This window comes from Pan troglodytes, chromosome 5, assembly GCF_028858775.2.
Source record: "Pan troglodytes isolate AG18354 chromosome 5, NHGRI_mPanTro3-v2.0_pri, whole genome shotgun sequence".
NCBI lineage: Eukaryota > Metazoa > Chordata > Mammalia > Primates > Hominidae > Pan > Pan troglodytes.
Genome location: NC_072403.2, coordinates 32,757,289 through 32,779,958, shown reverse-complemented (window position 1 = coordinate 32,779,958; position 22,670 = coordinate 32,757,289). Strand labels below are relative to the sequence as shown.

General features: G+C 39.3%; 2 non-coding genes across 2 annotated transcripts; both read left to right on the top strand.

Annotated features, from left to right (window-relative positions):
* Nucleotides 1-13,313: 13,313 nt before the first annotated feature.
* Nucleotides 13,314-13,386, top strand: TRNAM-CAU (transfer RNA methionine (anticodon CAU)). The gene has a single exon. It is a non-coding gene; the product is annotated as a tRNA-Met (tRNA).
* A 3,819-nt stretch (nucleotides 13,387-17,205) lies between these two features.
* Nucleotides 17,206-17,278, top strand: TRNAA-AGC (transfer RNA alanine (anticodon AGC)). The gene has a single exon. It is a non-coding gene; the product is annotated as a tRNA-Ala (tRNA).
* The last annotated feature ends 5,392 nt before the right edge of the window (nucleotides 17,279-22,670 follow it).

The following is a 22,670-nucleotide window of genomic DNA, read 5'->3' as shown; positions in this document are numbered from 1 at the left end:
GGATAAAAGAGCCATTGTGAGCCACAAAGTTATTATATCCAAGAACCCAGAAAACCACTTTTGTATATAGCAGTCCTCTGTTTTTTCATTTAAACATATGGGTTGGAATAGCATAGGATCATACACCTGTGAGCCTACCTGTTTTACAAGTTAAAACTTTTTCCTGATTCTTGCAAGCATTTTTTCTCACTCAACCCTACATGCATGTGTGCAGAATTTTAAGGTAAAATTAGTTTTTGTAGACACTGAATGTGCTGCCCTCAAGGAATATTACAATGGAGTAGGGAAGACAGTTGAGCAAACAGCTGTTGATAATTCTGATAAAAGTCACAATTGAGATGAATACTCTGTACACTAAAAGTACAGAAAGGAACACTACTCTTGAGAATGAGTAGCCTGATAGGATTTGCCAGTGTTTCTGTTATTTCATTTGTTCATACCGGTCCCTGACACCTGGTTTCCTTTTCAAGCAACAAAATCCTAAAATCTCCATCATCTGCTGCTTTCACGTTCCTCACCACTGAGGTCAAGGACCCGAGGCTGGCAGGAAATTGAACTAATGACACTTCAAGAAGACCATGAATCTTTTCATTTTTTTCAGCTGGAAAGCTGAGAGCAGACAAATGGCAGGGAGGCCAAGTGCTATCAACCACATTTAGAAATTTTATTTAATCTGCACATCTTTATTTGGTAGAAAGTTTTACAAGTAAAATTTAACACAAAACAATTTTTTTGAAAAACCATGTTGACTTAAGCAGAGCCAATGATGCAAAGCATAATGTATCAGAAGATTCCTGATTCAACTGCTAGCTTGAAGTCGCCCCCTCCTTGTGTTCTGGAAAGATGGGGTGTTGTTTATCATCCACATATCAAAAAGTAAACAGAAAGCAGTATTTCCGAAACCTTTCCTTTATAAGGAGATCTTCATAAAACTTGCATTATTACTCTTGTTGGATCATAACACACCTGAGAAAGATTGGGTGGAGGAAGGTGAAGAAGGCTGGAAAAGATTTACAAGGGAATAAATCAAGAATCTGGTACAAATTGACTAATGGTATCTTCTGCATCAGCCCATTTCGAGTGAAAAGTCCCCCGTTTTAGAACTTTCGGCTCTTCGTTTTAATGCTCCCTCCTGAGAATTAACAAAAATTTTGATTACTCTGGGCACGCTACCTGATTAGCCCTGCTCCGCAAGGAGCAGTTATATATATATATAAAATCACACACACACACACACACACACACACACACACACACATTTTTCAGGGAATCCTGCCTAATTTCTTCCGAAGTTCAGCTGTCTCAGTTCACACCAAACAAGTTACACGATTTCACAACGGATAGAGGACAGAAGCTTAAGGAGGGAGGGCCGAATGCACCGGGAACCCTAGTCAAGTGTAGGAAATCATCACGAGCGAGGCGAAGCAGGTCGCGGGAGACGAGACCTTCACTCAGGAACGGGGACGATGTGAATCGTGTTTCTATCGAGTGGCCGGGGGACCGGGTTGGGATCAGCCAGGAGGAGGTAGCCGCACAAGGCTTAGCTGGGTCTCCCGCGCAGACATCTCCTGGACAGCGACCCAGCGCCGCGCAGGCGCTCACGGCCCGGCTCCAGGGCTGCGGGTGGCGAGTCCCTGCCTGCCCGGCGCTCGCCCTCGGGGAAGGACGGACGCCTCGCGACGGCCGCGGACGCACCAGCGCAAGTGGTTCCTTGGAATCTCCCCATGTAATTCCACATGAGATTAAATTTTTAAAGCGCCTCATACTCGTGACCCATGGGTCAATGCCATCTAGCAACCATTCAGTGGCTGAATCCTCAGACAGGCACTCAGCATCCCCAGAGCCTAGGGGCATGCCATATGCCCCCACATAAAGATTTGTTGAATGAATGAAGGTGTCTAACTCCGTTGTCTTGCCCTATTAAAGATGTATACTTTCTCTGCCTAGACCATTATGGTGATACCCTGACCTTCCTCATGATCTTTGCACTCAATTCTCAACTCTGTGCCCTATTGGAATGGTACTGAAATGCAAATTCAGTTACAGTCTCTCCTAAATTCATTTACCAGCAAACTTTGCTTACAGTGCTTAAACATTTTATCCTGACATTCAAAGCCCTTCATAAAAAGCTGGCCTCCCTCGCAGCTTTACTCCTGGAATTCAATCCTATGCACACTCTCAGAAAACAAAATCATTGTTAATTCACCTTCAAAACCTGTTGTTTTATTCTTCTGAGACTTTGCAAATACCTTTGAGCAAGGCATCTGGATAGCTCCTCATTTTTAAATGTAACTGTGGATACCACCTTGAGTGGAGATGGAAAGAAAAGGGAAGCTGAAGGATAATGGATTGTCAAAATTCATGCTTTCTCATTCTTGTCTGGTTTGATAATCAGTGCCTAGAAAGGAGTCAAAGAAGGTTTTCTTTATATATCTTCTAAATAACACAAAACCTAGCTCTGCATTAAAGCCTTAGAATTAGTTTCTGGGATTAATTAAAAAAGCAGCAGACTTCAGACTGTCATATTCAGATTCCCACAGATGTTGCAGCCACAGTGCAGAATACTAACCACTATAGGATCATGACAGGCCACTGGGAAAAGCTGATGACTTCTATTTATTACAAATTTGTCATGCCAATTGCCTTTTCATCAAACCAGTAAGAGCTCAAAAGGGCATACTTCATGATTACAAAGTAGAAATAACTTTGCAAAATCTTCATGGGTAGACGAATCTTGCTTGTTTTCACCTGTGGCTAATTATCTTGCTCATTCCAGAAAACCAGAAAGGCTCACAGCTTGCCATCTTATCTTGGTTTAAGAATTCTTTTTGAACTTACCCTGTGAAAGAAAACACACAGAAGAAAGCTTTCTCTCTGCATGTCACTGATTTCTGAACAGGAAAATATGAGAAAAGTATCATCATAACTGTAGACACTGGGTATAAACTGGGGGATCTAGATTGTCAGCTTTTCAAGAAGCTTATATTCTAGGGGAGAGATAGAAAATAAAACAATAATTTAATATGTTTTCCAATTTATTAAAAATTTTATTTAAAAGATGGAGAGAGAGACAGGACATGGATTCAGCTGGAGAGGTCAAAGAAGGGCTCTCTGAGACAGTGACATTTGAGTTGTGGCCTCAGTGTTGAAAATGAGTCCACTGTTCTGGGTCTGGAGCAAAAGTGGCGGAGTTCAGAGGCTGACAGCTGGGGTCTGGGCCTCTGCGGGCAGCCAGAAGACGAGCCAATAGAGTACCCCACTTACCAGACTGACGGCAGAGCCAAATATGAAAATGTTCTTTTTTCTCAAGCCTCGAGACTGCACACCAAAGTCCCAAGCAATCAAGGAAACTCCATTTCCAGTTCCTTGGTGTCTCTAAGGCATAGGCTCAAAGTGAAGCAGACTTTTCCTGAGGTGAAATGCAGAGACAGTCCCACTGCTCAGCTCAGTGTGGATCATGACCTTCCTGCCCTTCCCTTCTAGCTCACCCTCACCAGATTCTGAGGACTGATGAGGAAGGAATTGCTTTACAGCATTTTCTGCTGAGCATTTATTGCATGATTAGGTCAATCTCCAGCTCACTGAGCACTTACAGAAAAAAAATCTACCAGGTTTCATGTGTGACCTTGAAAAATGTCCTCATTTCTTCTGTTTGTAATTTAGTAGGTTATCCAGAGGAATTTTCCCTGGATGTTATTACATTAAACAGTAGACAGAGTACTGCAAAGGTGAGGCCCAAGGCAGATGGAAATAACCACAGTTAACTGCCTGCTGCCACATACACCCTATTCCTGATCTGCCTGTGAGACTTTTTTCTAAGGATTTAGTTTATGCCAAATGTTTCATTCCCTGACTCTGGCTTTCTCTCTGTCTGTCATCTCCAGTGTCAGATATCAGCCTTTCTTATTTTTGAGGCTAAATCTCCACATAAATCTCAGTCTCAATTAGCAAAAAGCTCTTCCCATCACCACTAAAATAACCTTATTTTGGGCCCAGAGTATGGGTAATGGATGTCTGCTCCAACCCTCTGTAATGCAGCCTGCATTCTCTTGGTTTTCTTTACCTTTTACAGTCCTTTACTTGGAGTGTTAGTGAAATAATTGCCAAGCCCAACCTGTACATGCCCAATGAAGAAAGAACCAAAAACCCGAACATCCATTACTATCTACATTTGAACCTCTGAATAAGTGGAATAGTTCTTCTATTTATCAGACATTAATTCAGAATCTCTTTTGTGTCTGCCACCCAGGTTCAAAACTCCCAATTGCCCTTGACTTCTCCTCCCTCAAATCTTTATACTTAGGGTTTTTATAGATACTGTAGAGCCTTCTTATACAACCTCTCCGGAATATTCTTTTCTCATTTGTCTGTTCCTTCATCCATTCTACAACATTTATTTAGAGTGTATTTTGAATTAGGCGCTGATGATGAAGAAAGACTCATGCTGTTGACCTCAGGACCTGACAGAATAAATGAGGATGAACCTGGATCCTTAATTTTTTTAATAATTTATTTCGCTTTCTCTCCAATTCCAACCTCTTTAAAATTCACAACTAAAATCCTCTTCCTAAAATGTTACTTCGATTACATAAGCCACCCGCCTGGAGTTAATCCTCTCCTCAATATATCTGCAAATGTCTAGGCTTTCCCAACACTATTTCCATCAATACGCATTTTACAAACATACACACACACCCCCACCAATTAAATAGGTATGTCCCACATACACACTAAAAGATTTCTATACCATCACTGTTCTTTCTGTCCTGTGTGCCATCTTCATCTTCATTTCTCAGCTATATCTATTTTTATTTCTTCTCTTTAATATGGCCTTGCCCCTTGCCACCTTTCTGTAATACATTTCTGGTTTTTTGCTATTCACTTATATGGTATGGTTATGTGACTACATATGAAATACATAAACAGGGATTGAAATTTAAGTTGTTATAAGTTTAAAATAGCCGGTTATAATTATATAATTATAAAATGTTTTAGGTAAACCTCACGATAACCACGAGACAAAAACCTATAGTAAATCCACAAAAGATAAAGAGAAACAAATAACAGCATACTACCACAGAAAATAATTGAATCACCAATCAAAACAGCAAGAGAGGAAGAAAGGAACAAAAACCCTAAAAAACAACCAGAAAATACTTAACAAAATGTCAATACTACGTCCTTAACTGCCAATAATTGCCGTCATGTAAATGGATTAAATTCTTCAATATAAAGATATAGAATGGCTAACTGGATTTTTAAAAATATATCCCAAAAAAGACCCAACTATATGCTGCCTACAAGAAATTCATCTCACCTTTAAGGACACACAGATTGAAAGTGAAGAGATGGGAAAAGACATTCTGTGCAAATGGAAATGAAAAGAGAGCAGATATACTTATATCAGATAAAGTAGACAAAGTCAAAAATTGTGAAAAGAGAGAAAGGGGTCTTTATATTACGATAAAAAGGTCGATTCATCAACAGGATATAACAATTATCAATTTATATGCACCCAACATTGGAGCACCTAAATATAGAAAGCAAATATTCATAGATCTGAAGAAAGAGATAGACTGCAATAGAATAATATGAGGGGACTTCAGTCCCCCACTTTCAACTATGAACAGATCATCCAGAGAGAAAATCAATAGAAAATATTGGACTTGATATATACGTTAGACTAAATGGACCTAACAGACATATACAGAATATTCCACCCAACAACAGTAGAATGTCACTTCTATTTAACATGGTGCTGGAAGTCCTAGCCAGAATACACATTCTGGTCAGGTGCACATGAAACACTCTCCAGGACAGGCCATATATAAGGCCACAACATGAGTCTTAACAAATTTGAGAAGACTGAAATCATATCAAGTATCCTTTCTGGCCACAATGGCATGAAACAAGAAATCAACAACAGGAGGAATTTTTGAAAATTCACAACTATGTGGAAATTAAACAACATGCTCCTGAACAACCAATGGGTCAAAGAAGAAATCATAAGGGAAATTGAAAAATTACTTTGGGACAAATGAAAATGGAAATACAATATACCAAAATTTACAGGATACAAGAGCAGTTCTAAGAGAGTTTTCATCAAAAAAGATGAAAGATCACAAATAGACTACCTAGCATCCATTACACCTCAAGGACTGGAAAAACAATCAACTAAGCTAGTTACAAAGTTAGTAGGAAGACGGAAATGATAAAGATCAGAAGAAGTAAACAGAAGATAGAAAAAATAAAGAGATCAACCAAACTAAGAATTTTTTTTAAAGGTAAATAAAATTTACAAACCTTTAGCTAGACTGATTAAGAAAAAAAATGCAAAGACTCAAAATCAGAAATGTAATCAGAAATGAATTGAAGAGGTAACAACTGTTACCACAGAAATACAAAGGATTATTTAAAAACTACTACGAACAATTATATGCCAACAAATTGGATAACCTAAAAACAGGATAAATTCCTAGACACATGCAACTTGCAAGACAGAATCAGAGACTCTGAACAGAGCAAAAACAAGTAAGGAGATTAAATCAGTGATAAATCTACCATCAGAGAAAAGCCTAGGACCTGACAACTTCACTGCTGAATTTGATGAAACATTTAAAGAGGCAATACCAGTTCTTCTCGATCTCTTTCAAAAAACTGAAGTAGAGGAAATACTCCCAAACACATTTTACAAGGCCAGCATTACCATGAACCCATTGCCTGAGGAGAGCACTACAAAGAAAAAAAAATTACAAACCAATATCCCTGATGAACATGTATGCAAATATACTCAACAAAATACTAGCAAATTGAATTCAACAGCACATTTAAACAATTATTTACCATGATCAAGCAGGATTTATCACAGGGATACAAAGATGGTTCAACTTATACAAATCTGTAAATGTGTGATCCACCGTATTAACAGAATGAAAGACAAAAACCATCTCATCATCTCAATAGATGCAGAGAAAGCATTTGACAAAATTTAACATTCCTTCATGATTAAAAACTCTCAAAAATTAGGTATAGAAGGAATGTACCTTAACACAATAGAGGCCTTTATAGGACAAACCCACATCTAACATCATACTCAGTGGGGAAAAAAATTGAAAGCTTTCCTTTTAAGATCAGGAATAAGACAAGGATATCCACTCTTGCCACTTCTATTTAACATAGTACTGGAAGTCCTAGCCAGAGCAATTAGGCAAGAGAAAGAAATAAAAGACATCCAAATTAGAAAGGAAGAAGTTAAATTGTCCCTGTTTGTAGATGACACAATCCTATATATAGAAAACCCTAAAAAACTCACCAAAAATCAAAACTGTTAGAAATAAAAAACAATTTCAGTACAGTTGCAGAATACAAAACAACATACAAAAATCAACATACAAAAGCTAGCATTTCTATACACTAATGGCAACCTAACCAAAATAAAAAATTGTAAAGATCCCATTTACAATAGCTACAAAAAATACTTAGAAATAAACTTAACCAAGGAGGTGAAAGGTCTGTATACTGAAAACTATTAAACACTGATGAAAGAAATTGAGGAAGACACAAATGGAAAGATATCCTGTGTTTATAGATTGGAAGAATTAATATTATTAAAATGTCCATACCCCCCCAAAGTGATCTACAGATTCAGCGCAATCTCTATCAAAATCCCAATGACATTTTTCACAGAAATAGGAAAAAAAAACCCTTAAAATTCATATGGAAGCACAAAAGGCCCCAAATAGCCAAAGCAATCTTGAGCAAAAACAAAACTGGAGGCATCATACTACCTGACTTTAAAAATATTCTACAAATGTATAGCAATCAAAACAGCATAGTACTGGTGGAAAAACAGACATATAAACCAGTGGAACAGAATAGAGAGGGCAGAAATAAATCCACACATTTATAGTCAATTAATTTTTGACAGACGTGCCTAGACACATAATGAGGAAAGGATAGTCTCTTCAATAAATGGTGTTGGGACAACTGGATATCTACATGCAGAAAAATGATAGGAGGCCCTTATCTCATACCATATACAAAAATCAACTAAAAATTGATTGAAGACAAACATAAGATGTGAGACTCTAAAACTTCTAGAAGAAAACATATGGGGAATGCTCCATAACATTGGTCTGTGCAATGATTTTTTGGATATGAACCCCCCCCAAAAGCAAAAAGACAAAAATAGATAAATAAGATTACATGAAACTAAAGAACTTCTGCACAGCTCCCCCCCCCCCAAAAAAAAAAATCAACAGTGAAGAGACAACCGATAGATTGGGAGAAAATATTTGCAAACCATACTTCTGTAAGTGGTTGATATAAAAAATACATCAGGAACTCAACTCAATAGCAAGAAAACAAATAACCCAATTAAAACATGGAGAAAGGACCTTAATAGACATTTCTCAAAAGAAGACACATTGCCAACAGGCATATGAAAACTTGCTTAATGTCATTTATCATCAGGCACATGCAAATCAAAACCACACCTGTTAAAATGACTGCTATCAAAAAGGCAAAAGATAACAGGTGTTGGCAAGAATGTGGAGAAAAGAGGATCCTTGTACGTTGTTGGTAGGAATGTAAATTAGTGCAGCTGTTTTGTACAGCAGTTCCTCAAAAAACTAAAAAGAGCACTATCATATGATCCAGCAATCCCACTTCCGGGTATATGTTCAAAAATCGGGCTATTGAAGAGATATCTGCACTCTCATGTTCATTGCAGAATTACTACTAAAGTAGCTGAATCAACCTAAGCGTCTATCAGCAGATGAATGTATAAAGAAAATATTACAACTGCACAATGAAATACTATTCAGTCTTTAAAAAAACAGAAATCCTGTCATTTTCGATGTCGATGAACCTGGAGGGCATTGTGTTAAGTGAAATAAGCCAGGCGCAGAAAGACAAATACTGCACGATCTCACTTAAATGTGAACTCTAAAAAAGTCAAACTCATCAAAGCAGAGAGTAGAATGGTAGTTACCAGGGGCTAGGGGAGGAGATGGGAGGTAGGAATGGAATTAGAGAGATGTTTGTCAAAGGACACAAAATTTCAGTTAAACAGGAGGAATAAGGTCAGATCTACTCTGCCGTATGGTGACTACAGTTAATAATAAGTGTATTCTGTACTTTATAATTGCTAAAAGAGTAGATTTAAGTGTTCCCATCACACACACACACTAAGTAATAGATACGTTAATTAGCTCGAGTTAACCATTCCACAATGTATACATATATGAAAACATCATGCTGTACATCATAAATATATACATTTTGTATTTGTCAACCAAAAAAATTGTAAAAACGAGTATTTAATGCTCATCTCAAAATATAAAAAGCCTGTGATGCAAAGGGTTTCTATGGTGTAGTCGTTACCACGCTGGCCTAACACATGGAAGGTCCTCTATTTGAAACTCAACGGAAAAAACAGGTTTCTCTGGTCTCCCAGAATCTGACCGGGAGTGGCCGCTTCTTCCCGGGAGTCCAGAGCTGCAAGGAACAAGTGATAATCCCGCCTCTTTTAAAAGAAAGATCGTCATCCTGGGATAGCTGTGCCAAATTAGCAGGCCGCTCTGGGCGGGCGCTCCCCAGCTGGGACGTGCTCGCTTCTCTCCCTGAAAATCTGGAACGTGAAATCTTACAGCACCAGACTTTTCCAGTGTCCACTTTCTCCTGGTTACGTTTTCCCCTCTCCCTCGCAGAGGAATAGCCATCATGCCCTTGCCCTTGGCCATTTTTGAGTAGACTCGCCTTAGGTCGAGTCCTGGTTCCCCATTAATAATCGAGACATTTCCTTTGTTCCGAGACGCAAGAAATGGTGGGTAGTCGCGCACATCTACTCCTGAATAAAGGAAAGGGCAGAAAGTCTTGCGGTAGGCGACGAATGAGCTCAAGTGGTAGAGTACTCGCTTAGCATGTGAGAGGTAGTGGGATCGATGTTGTCACTTGGGGCCGCATGTCCATACAGTACAACGTGGAGAACGGCTTCATTAGTCACCTGTCGAAGAAAACGAGGAAGTACCAGCCATCTTGAATGCTTCACTGGTAAAAGACCTATGGGCATAAAGAAACAGTTTATGGGCTAATAATAGCCCCTAAAACGTTCAGTGGACAGTACCCATTTTCTAAGTTGTTTTCTCTTTATTCAGAGGAAAGAAGAGATCCCAAGAGGGTGGGATATACCCAATTGTTCCTTTTCTCTCCTTCCTGCAGCTTGACCCAAAATGCCAAAATGCAGCACAGCTCTGGAAAATGCAGGGCAGAGCAGGATGAGTAAAACCCCAGCTTTCTTTCTGGTCAGGGCGCTGTAAAGTGGAGTTCCAAGTCACCGGAAAGTCCTGCTGAGAGTGTGGAAAGCAAACCCACAAGTGGTTTGTCAACTCACCGAGTGCACCCCTGAGTTGCGAATATGTAGCTGTAAGGAGCAAAACCAAATACAGAAAGCTTATTTTTTCCCAATTTAAAAACATGTTCTGTGATTCTACTTTAGATATCTTGAATAGGCAAATTCATGTAGACAGAAAGAATAGAGGTTGTTGGGGAGAGGGAAATGTGGAGTTATTGTTTAATGGGTACAGAGTTGCTGTTTGGGATGCTGAGAAACTTCTGGAAATGGGTAGTGGTGATAGTTGCTCACATTGTAAATGTACTTAATGCCACTAAATTGAACACTTAGAATTTTAAATGTAAAATGGGTTAAGTATATTTTACCACAATAAGAAAACACAAACTCTTGTTCATTCTGTAGCACATAGTCTCATCATCTGTTTTTCTCCACACCAGCTCATCTGTTCATCCTTCTATTCATTTGACAAATACTTAGAAATGTCTAGATTTATTGTTCCATTCATCAGACATTAATTCAGGATCTCTTGTGTGCCACAGTGTCAAGACTTCTCCCTCAAATGTTTACACCAATATCTTGACAAATACCATAGATCTTTCCTGCACAGCCTCTCCAGAATGTTTTTCTTACCTTTCACTCGTGTTTCTCTTGCCCATTCTACCACGTTTATGGAGGACGTAGTCTGCACCACAAAGTATAATGGGCACTGGAGCTACGGAAAAACTCATGCTGTTCACTTCAGAAGCTGACGGAATAAATGTGAATAAACCTCAATTCTTTAATCTATTTATAACTTCTTTCCATTTCTCTTCAATTACAGTCTTCCTGTTCCCAAGCTCTTTGACATTCAACACTAAACACCTTTTTCTTAAATGTTAATTTGGTTATGTAAGCTGTCTGGAATTTTTTCAAGGGTTCTTAAGTCTCAATGTTTTCCCAATCATTATCTCCATGTGCACAGGCATTTCAATCACTAGTTCCTTTCATTTTATAAACAGGCACACACACAAGCAGGCACACATGCACTTGTGCACTACACATCCCAAGTGAACAGGCATGTTTCCTCACACAGGAATTCCTACATCTATGCCTGTTCCTTCAAACTCATGTGCATTCGTCCTCATCTGCATCCTTCAAGGTTCATATTCATCCCTTTACTACAAGCTGATCTTTTAATCCCCATGGTTCTTGTCTGTAATACTTTTGTGATTTTTGCTGTTTTCTTATGTGATGTGAATATGTGAGTTCTATATGATGTAACTTAAAAAGACTTGAATATAAGTATGTGTGTATATATATATAAATCTAACATAAATATATCCTATATATCTTAGAAATCTAAGATATATACATACCTTGAATATCTTAGATATATCTATCTTAGATTTAGGAAGTCTGAGGGTTTCCTCAGTGTAGTGTAGAGGTTATCTCACTCACTTGCCTAACACGAGATGAGGCCCTCAGATAGAAAGACAGATGTTATATAATTATAAAGCGTCTATTCACCGAAGGGACACAACTGTCCTAAATATGTCTGTTTCTGGCCACAGAGCTTCAAAACTTATGAACAAAATGGATAAACCAGAAAGAAAATAGAAAAATCCAATTACAGTTGCAGACATTAACACTCCTCTCTCAGTAATTGATAGATTCAGGAGAGAACAAATCTGCAAACATTTTAGAGAATAGGACAACACCATCCACCAATGGATCTAATAGACTTTATAAAGCAAAATCACAATTTATGTAGAAAGCCGAGCCAAAAAAATCAAAGAAAAGCAAGATCATATTATAAGTAGGAAATCACGAATGGTCAGAGTGCAGAAAAGTGACATTATTGAAACTGATATTTCTGAAACAATTACTTAAATAGCAGGAAGACTGATAACGGCAAATCTGTAAGTGAATCTTTCCTTGTCCATATGTATCCTGCTTTTTCTTGAGGTCTGGGCTGGCCAAATGTCTCCTGAAATTCCTGGGCCTACTACAGTGTCTGGCACAGAGCATCTCTCCAGCAAATATGTACTGAATGAGTAGAAAGGAACTGACGGATTCAGAAGAGACCTGCAAGAATAATGTTCAGTATTTGGCAAATCACTGAATGTGGTGTTTGAAGGAGGACAATGAGTCAAAGTTGACTTGGAAATCTAGGCCCAGGAGGAGGTTGAGAATTAGATATGTGGTATATGAATGAATGGACTACTGTGGAGAAAAACAGGCAGAGAAACAATGAGCAGGAGCAGAGAAAAGACTCACCTTTTGGAATCTAAAATAAATGTGCTTGTCAGTTCAGGCTTTGCCACCTAGCATCTCTGGCACCTTAGAAACAATAATTATCTGAGCCTCCATTACATCTAGAAAGTGCACATTAGGATACATCGTTTTGTTAGCGAAATTCAATTGGACTACGTAAACGCAAGAAATCTCGTAGTATACTTAATAGCACACAAGAAAAAACAAAGGGGTAAAAAACAAAGAGGGTGCCATTATAGGTATTTTGTGTTTTTTTGTAGCGGCAACGTCTTCAGTCATGTAGATGCAAGTGGAGATATGAAGGAAGACAGTAGTATGATCAAGAGACAGGTTTGATGGCTATTTCTTCATTCATTTATCCAGGTGGTCAGTGAACTATCATGAACTGAGAACCTCCTGTCTCTTTTCAACAGAGGAGACCATGGAAAGTGTAAGAGTGACTAAGGTTTCTGAGGGAAGGAAAAGGGAAAACGAGCAGCAAAAGACAGGTACAATTGATCCTGGTAACGCAGAACCCAGACGGTCCTATGAAATACTGGAAAGGCGTAGACTCCTCTGGTCGTGGGTATGGAATCTTCCTAGTGCAGCGTTGATTGATACAGAGTAATTTTCAAGTAGGATTGATTGTAGTTTTTGAAAGCTGAAACCGTAAAGTAGGTGGGAAATACACTTCGACAAAATGAATGTTGCCCAAGCTCAACAGCAAGCCCTCTTAGCGCAGCTGGCAGCGCGTCAGTCTCATAATCTGAAGGTCCTGAGTTCAAGCCTCAGAGAGGGCATCACTTTTGCCAAAGAAGTTGGATACACTAAATATCGGAACGCAAATGCTATAGCAGATAAGGATTTGAAGACTGACCCAATATTTGTAGAAAATGGAAACATGATTTAAGTTTTCTTGTTTTTTCGACTTTCCAGTGGTTTGAGTAAAATGAGTGGTGAAAACAGAAGAGTAGATTACACCAGAAACTACAAGCTATGTCATATAATTGGTCTTTCTAGCTGACACAGGAAGCAGGGGAAATTTCTCTTCCAACTTCCCGCTCTCAGGGTCACCTCACACTAATTATTGGGTGGATGGGTGAAGTCATTTATTCTTTTAATCATCCAACAAATATTTCTTGAACACATATCTTGTTAAGAGACTGGGGTCAAGAGTGAATACAACGCAAACATTCCTACCTCTGTGAAACTACATCCTACTTGGGAGGAGTGGGGTGAAAGTGTATTCAGCACAAATATTCCTACTATTGCGAAACTACATCATACTTGGGAGGAGTGGGGAGAAACAGACAGGAAACAATCAAAACTATGTAAGACGTGATGTGACGATGTCTACTGTGAGGGAATCGCTAGGCAGTAAAGGGTTTGGGAATGTGGAGGTGGCACATTCAGCTTTCAGGAGGACAATCAGGGACTCTGTCACCTTGACAACTTTAGCCTTGCCTTCTTCTAGCCATCTTGCCGGAACACTTGTGCCCATGTTTTTCTAACACTGTCATAAGAGTACTTTTACCTATCAAGGCAACTGGGGGTTAGGAGAGCTTTTTGCCCAGAAGGCTAGTTGGCTTCCTTGGAAAACTGATGATACATGAGGACTGGGGTTGTCAATCCCTCACATGTTTCTTCATATGAAAAATGAGGACTGTGGGATTCTCTGGCTGGATCTCAGCACCTAGAGATGGATCTGGGCAATAGGAACTGCTCAGTATTAGCTACTGCTTTGGTTGCCTTCTCCCTGTGGAAAGCTGGCCTCTCACACTGAATTTGTATCATAGGCACTCATGAGGGTCTTGACTATATCAATATCTGATGGGAGACTTTAGTGCAGTTCTGTTGTCGTAGCTGATTTGCTCATTTGGTAGCTAGCATCCAGCTTCTTGTGAACATTAAAATAAAATAAAATAATAAAATAAAATAAAATAGATTATGGAGGAATAGAATACAGATACATACTAAGGTATAATTTTCCAGACAAAATGGATTTGGATAAAAGAATCTAATTAAGAATTTGTGCATGGTTCTTTTAAAATTCCTTTGTTTTTGTTTTTGTTTTTTTTTTTTTTTTTGGCCTGTTTTTCAAGTCTCCAATTTTTGTCACCCTTCTCCCATCAGGTCAGAGAGATAGCCAATGGTCAGAAGCAATCTTCCAGCAACTGCCATAGCGCTTTCTCCTGCCTGCAGATGCCTCTTTTTAGTCAGCCTTTATGGGAAGTAGCAGCACCATCCGTTCCCAGAGAGCAAGCTCTGGAGTAGCTGAGCTAACCCCAGTTGCTAATCTGAGCTAATCCCAGTTACCCCAGTGGATTTACAGATTGAGGGTAGAACCCAGCAGGGTTCTCTTCTTGGAAAGAATAGGCTTCCCTCTAAGGTTTCACATAGATACTGGGTGAGGAAACAGCCCTAAATGGCTTCAGAAATTGAATGCTCTTTGGGCAAAGCAGGAAGCCCTGCTGTGGAAGAGCATCATTTGAGCATAAATCAGGTTATCAGGACAAACAGAGTGTTCAGGAGGTCTAGATGGTTAAGCAGAGAGCCTCATCAGAATATCCGTGGTGAAGAGAAACAATCTCGTTGGGAGAAGGATAACCATAATTGGGGACTTAGAATAAAGGCTAAAAATGATTCAAAGAGAATGCAAAAAGAATCAGGCACAAATCTTTACTATATTCTGTTGTGCAAATCTCACCTTACTATGTGTTTGTATTCTATTCCTCCACAATCTTTATTTTATTTTTATGTTCACAGAGACTTGCTGGTTCCAACTAAATGAGCACAACAGCCAGTGACAACAGAACTGCACTTAAATAGTCCCTCATCAGCTCTTGAGAGCAGATTCCTTAAAGGTGAACAATATTCCACATACAAGGACTTTTCAGCAGTATGCATTAGAAATGGAACTGAATGTTTATTATTCTTTATATAAGTTGGTTGATATGACTTTTCAGCTTCCCTCAGTAACATTATCTAAATTTTGTAGATGACAGTAAAGCTCAGAGGAGTTAAACCATTTTCCTCAAATCACGTAGCTTTAAACAGGAAAACCAGATATGAAAAGCAGATTTCTTTCTAAATTAAAAAACAAAAACAAAAAAAAAACTTGAGCTCTTGCTTTACCCTAGCACATAGTCTCGCCATCTGTTTTCTCCACACCAGGTCATTCATGTAACATTCATTCACATAACAAATACAAATAAATGAGCGGATTCATTCATCAGATATTAATTCAGAATCTCTTTTGTGTCTACCACACTAGGCTCAAGACTTCCCAGTGTCTTTGTCTCCTCTCCCTCAAATCTCTCCACCCAATATCTTGACAAATAAAGTAGATCCTTCCTGTACAACGTCTCCAGAATCTTTTCTTCCTTTTCTTTCACCTCTGTCATCATTCATGCTACAGTGTTTATGGAGGATGTGTTCTGCAGCATGAAGTGTCGTGGGCACTAGCGCTGCAGAAAGACTTCTGCTGTCCACCTCAGGTGCTGACATGATAAATGTGGGTAAACCTCAATCCTTTAATATCTTTATGACTTCTTTCCCTTTCTCCCCAGTTCCTGTTTTCTCATGTTCAAGCTCTGACATTCAAAACTAAACACCTTTCTCTAACATGTTGCTTTAATTATTTAAGCATTCTGCCTGGGATATTTTCAATTAGTCATGGCATTTTTCATAAAACTCTCCCAATATATCTCCAAGTGGCCAGGCTTTTCAATCACTGCTTCCCTCCATGTGTGTTTCACACACACACACACACACACACACACACACTCTCCACTTAAATTGAACAGGTTTATTTCTTCACACAGGAATTCCTACAAACGGCCCGGTTTTCTCCACCATATGTCCACTCCTTCTCTGCATAGCTCAATTTTGATTCTTACACTATATTTTACATATTCTTACACTCTGATATGATCTTGTCTCTTATTCTTTACGGCTCTGCTCTGTAATTTTGTTGTTGTTGTTCTGAGATATAGTTGGACATGTAACTTATACATGACACACCTTAGCAAGGAGGCAACTCATATCTCAGATGTAAGTGAAAGAAGCACTCTCCAGGGGTTTCCTAGGGGAGTGGTCAGCACGCTGGCCTCATTGGTGAAACGGCCTAGTTACGAAAACAGCAGGAGCTTTTTGCCTTCCAGAAATCTGGACCATCTCACAACCCCTAGACAGTCTCAGCTACAAGGAAAAGTGATAATTCCATCCCACTTTTATAAACACACACACACAACACACACACACACACACACACACACACATAAAATCATTTAATCATTTTTAATCATTTAATCATTTTTTTAAAATCTCTGACACTTTAGCTGGGCAGGTCTAGACATGTCCTCCTTTGCTGGGATGTGCCTTTTTCTGTCCCGGAATACCCTAAACTTGACATTTTGGCAGCACGAGTTTTCCCTTTGTGACTTTCTCCTTGTTCCCTTTCTCCTCCTTCTTTGCAGAGAATGAGTAGCCACTGCGCCTTGCCCTGGGCCATCAGTGAGAAGATCTGCTCTTAGTAGAGCCCTGCTTTCCCGCTGAAGGCCCTGAAATCCCCTGTGTTCCAGGACACCCACTAAGAATCAATAAAGCTCCCCTGACGTGGGGAATTAGCTCAAGCGGTAGAGCGCTTGCTTAGCATGCAAGAGGTAGTGGGATCGATGCCCACATTCTCCAGGCTTTATTATTTGGACCTTGGGTCTCCAAACACTCAAGTATCCAAACCCAAGTTAGTGTCTGAGAGCAGGATGCTGCTTTGGTTCAAGACATAGGAGCAGCAACAATACAGGGCTGGTGATGGCTCCCTCCTGGCATTCAGTATAGTGTAGATCTACTGTGTAATTCATTTGCTGTTTCTTCAAGGAGCTGTGAAACCAAGGGACATATACAACTGTTCTTTTCTCCCTGTTTCTGCCTGCAGCTTGGTCCTAAACGTCAGACAATCGTGAAACGTGCAGGGCACAGCCACCTGGGTAAACACAGCCTCGGCTTTCTGCTCAGGGGACTGAAACCAGGATGTGTCAAGTAACTAGAATGTGCCTGGACAGATACTGTAGAAAGCAAACCCATAAAGTTGTTCATGAGCTTGTGGACACACCTGCCAGCTGTGAATAAGTGGCTCTAATCCCAAACAACTTACCTACAAAGAGCCTGAGAGCTGAACTGCGCAATGGCCCACTTTCCAGTCCTCACTGAAGTTGCACACACTCCGGAAATCTCTGAACAGTAGCGTAAAGGCTTTGCAAATAGAGTTATCTTTGAAACAACAACACGTGGAAGGCTGGTTGGTACTTGGAACTTGAATACAAGGCAATTTTGTGCCTGCAAAAACAAAAATAGCAATATTATTCTTAAGATTTCAACAAAACACAGTGTCTCATCACATAATCCAAAGAAGTCCAGGTTACAAGCCCCAAAATCTTCGGCATTATGAAAAAAACAGGGAGATCTTCATTCACATGGCAAAGAGACTCCTCGAATAACAATACTGAGAGGACACAGATGTCAAAATCATCTGACGCATACAGTGGAGCAGTTATGATAACAATGCTCCTAGAATTAGGGGATAACATTCGTGAAGTGAATGGAAAGTTGGAAAGTCTCAGCAAATATCTGGAATATATAAACACCAATCTTAAGCTTAAGAATTTAAAAAAATGTATTAACCAAAACTCTTAGGGGAAATAAGAAGCTTAACTGGATGATCTCAATAACAGAATGCAGATGACTAAGAAAAAGTCAACGAACTTGAAAACAGAACAAGAATACCTACATAATCTGAGCTATAGAGAGAAAGGAGTATTTCTGTAAATGAACAGAGGCTCAGGGACAAATTAAAAAATAGCAAATCTAACATTCACATTATTGTAATCTGAAAAGAAGAGGACATAGAGGTCTTTGTGGGATAAAACTTTGAAGAATTAATGGCTGAAAATATATCAAATTTGTCAAAAGATATAAACCAGGTCTTTAAAGTTCAGCAAAGGTCAAGCAGGATAAACCCAAAGAAACCCAACCCATTTCAAGACGTATCATAATCAAACTGCTGAAAACGAGGAAAGTACAAAACAATCTTGAAAGCAGTCAAAGGAAAATGAAAAAGAAACTACCATATGAATGAGTGTAGATTTCTCATCAGGAGCCATAGCGGCCAGAAAAAAATGTCATAATATTCAGTAAGTAACAAAAGAAAAAGACCTATCAACCCAGAATGCTATGTGGAGCAAAAGTATCTTTCAGATATAAAGGCAAATAAATGCATTCTCATTGGAAGGTAAGTCAATACATTCTCATTCTTAGCAAGAATGCTGGAAAAGAATTGGCAAAGATTTGAGATAAGAAAAGTGATACCAGAAGGAAACTTAGAACATCATCAATGAAGGAACGAAAGCAGAAATAGAAAATGTCTGGGTAGACATAACAGACTGTTCTTCTTCTCTTGAGTTCCTTAAGGTATGTTTGATGATTGAAAGCCAAAATTGTAACTTTATCAGAAGCAGTTGTCATTGTATCGAGATGTACTACATAGATAAGATAAAAGGGTAAGTGTAATGGGCCTAACTCTTGATGAAGTTTCTATATTCAACTTGAATGGTAAAATATTGATTCTAAGTATACTGTGAAAAGTTATATATGTATATGGTAATCCCTAGACCACTTACTAACCAGATTGAAATAAACCAAAACAAGATAGACAGAGGAACATAGAAGAACTAAAACAAAGGGAACAAAGGTTAATACATTATTAAATAGATCTATCTAAAAACTTATCTATATTAACATTACATGTAAATGATCTAAATCCTTAATTAAAAACTAGAGATCATCAGAATGTATTAAAAGTAAATATGCTGACTGTAAGAAAGCCACCTGCAATACACTTATATATCAGAATAAAAGTTATATAGCAGATTGAAGGAAAAGAGTGGGAAAGATACCTCATGCAAGCATTAATCAAAGACAGCTGTGGTGTATACATTAAAATCAGACAAAGTAGATTTGAAAGCAGAGAAACTTTTCAGGAATAATGAAGGCTGCTAAATAATTACGATTGTCCTTTCTCCAGGGAATACTGTTCCAAATGTATATGAGGACACAGATTTTCAAAACTCATAAACAAAATTAGATAAGCCAGGTAAAAATAGAAATATCCAATTTTAGTTGAAGACACTAAAACTCCTCTCTCAGTCATTGGTAGACTTAGTAGACAACAAATCAGCCAACATATTGGAGAACTGAACCACACCATCCACCAATGGATCTGATCAACTTCATAACGCAAAATAAAAATTTAGCCAGAAAGCAAAGACAAAAATTAAAAGAAAAGTAAGATCATGTTATAACCAGGAAATTAAGAGTGGTCCATCATATAGAAGGGTGCTATTATTGAAAGAGTTTGAAATAGTGACTTAGTTATTTTGAAAGAGTTTTGAAGGCATTATTTAGCTGGAAATGACAGAAAGACTGAAAATGGTGAATCTGGAGGTGGATCTTCCCTCATCTATATTTATCTTGTCTTCTTTTGAGGTCTAGGGTGTCTATACTTCCTCTGAATTACCTGATCCTACTACAGTGTCTGGCACAGAGCATCTCCCCAGTGAATATGTACTAAATGAGTGGAAAGTAATTGATAGATTCAAAAGAGCTGTGCAAGAATAATGTTCATTATTTGGCAAATCATTGAATGTGGTGTTTGATGGAAGACAATGAATCAAAGTTGACTTGAAAGGTAAGCCCAAGGCCAGACGTGGTGGCTCATTTCTGTAATCCCAGCACTTTGGGAGGCCGAGGTGGGCAGATCCCTTGACGCCAGGAGTTTGAGACCAGCCTGGGCAACCCAGTGAAATCCTGTCTCTACAAAAAAAAAACAAAAATTAGCCGGGTGTGGTGGTATGCATCTGTAGTTCCAGCTACTCAGGAGGCTGAGGTGGGAGCATCACTGGAACCCGGGAGGCGGAGGTTGCAGTGAACAGAGATCACACCAGTGCCCTGGCAGTAAAGTGACACCTTGTCTTAAAATGAAATGAAATGAAATAAAATAAAATAAAATATAAAAGTTAAGCCCAGGCCGGGCACAGTGGCTCGCACCTGTAATCCCAGCACTTTGGGAGACCGAGGCAGGCGGATCACCTGAGGTCAGGAGTTTGAGACCAGCCTGGCCAACATGGTGGAACCCCGTCTCTACTAAAAATTCAAAAATTAGCGGGGCACCTGTAGTCCTAGCTACTCGGGAGGCTGAGGCAGAAGAATCACTTGAACCCAGGAGGCAGAGGTTGCAGTGAGCCAAGATTGTGCCACTACACTGCAGCCTGGGCAACAGAGTGAGACTCCAACTCAAAAAAAGTTTTTAAAAAAAATTTTAAAAAAGTTAAGCCCAAAAGGTAAGTAAAGAGGAGGTCTGGAATTAGATATTTGGTGTATGAGTGAATGAGCTAAAGTGCAAAAGAATGGGCAGAATAACCGTGAGCTGGAGCAGAGGGAAAAAAATCACATGCAAAATCTAAAAATATCTGCTTCTCAATTCGGGCTTTCCCACTTAGCAGCTTTGGCACCTTAAAAAAAAAAAAAAACACTTCACCGGGCACGGTGGCTCACGCCTGTAATCCCAGCACTTTGGGAGGCCGAGGCGGGCGGATCAGGAGGTCAAGAGATAGAGACCATTCTGACTAACACGGTGAAACCCCGTCTCTACTGAAAAAATACAAAAAAATTAGCCGGGCATGGTGGCGGGTGCCTGTAGTCCCAGCTACTCGGGAGGCTGAGGCAGGAGAATGGCCTGAACCTGGGAGGCGGAGCTTGCAGTGAGCCCAGATCGGGCCACTGCACTCCAGACTGGGAGACAGAGCGAGACTCCGTCTCACAGAACAAACAAACAACAAACAACAAACAACAACAACAAAAACGCACTTAGCCTATCTGATTCTCTATTACTTCTAAAAAGTGCATACTAAGGCATAATTTTGTTGGCAAAAGTCAATCAGACTACATCAAGTAAACTCCCTAAGTCTCCTAGTATAATTCATGGCACAAAAATATGAGGAAAAACAGGGAGGATATGATTAAAAGTTTAGTTTGTATTTTTTGTTGAGTGAATGTCTCCAGTCATAGAGATGCAAGTGTAGATACACAGTAAGAGTAGTATGAATGGCAGACACCTTGGAAGGCTATTTCTTCCTGCCTTCATTCAGTTGGTCACTCAATGAACTATCATGAATTGAGCACTACCTCTGTTTCTTATCAACAAAGGAGACTACGGAAAGGAAGAGTGACTAAGATCTCTGAAGAAGGGAAAAGCTAGATGACTGGGCCACAAGAGGAAAAAAAGCAGCAAGACCGGTACAATTGTGTCTGGTCCCTCAAGCCAGAAGGTCCTATCATTATGTGAATACTGGAAACGGGTGAACTCCACCTGTCCTGAGTGGGGAATTCTTCCAGTGCAGCATTGACTGATAAGGAGTGATTTCCAAGTAGCATTGATTGTGTTCTTTAAAAGCTAGGAATTGATAAAGCAGCAGTGCGTGGGAAATGAGATTTAATAATCTGGATGTCACCTCTTAGGAACAGTTGCTCTCTTAGAGCAGCAGGCCACCTGTCAATCTCATATTCTGAAGGTCCTGAGTTTGAACATGAGACAAGGCACAGCTTATGCCGCTATTTCCATTAAGAGAAATGAAATCGGTGTGATAAATAATGGAACACAAATGCCATGAGATAATGATTTCAAGACAGACCAAATATTAGCTTAAAATTTAAAAGTGAGTTTTCTTTTCTTTCTTTCTTTCTTTTTCTTTCTTCCTTCCTTCCTTCCTTCCTTCCTTCCTTCTTTCCTTCCTTCCTTCCTTCTTTCCTTTCCTTTCTCTGTCTGTCTTTATTTATTTTTTCCTTCTTTTGGCTTCTCAGTCGCTTGAGTACAAGGCGTGGTGAAGGCACATAAATTACACCAGAAACTGCAAGCTATGTCATATGTCTACCTCTCTAGCTGACAGGGGAGGCAGGGGAAATTTCTCTTCCAATTGCCTGCTCTGAAGGTCATCCAAACATAATTATGGGGTGGGGTGGGTAAAGTCTT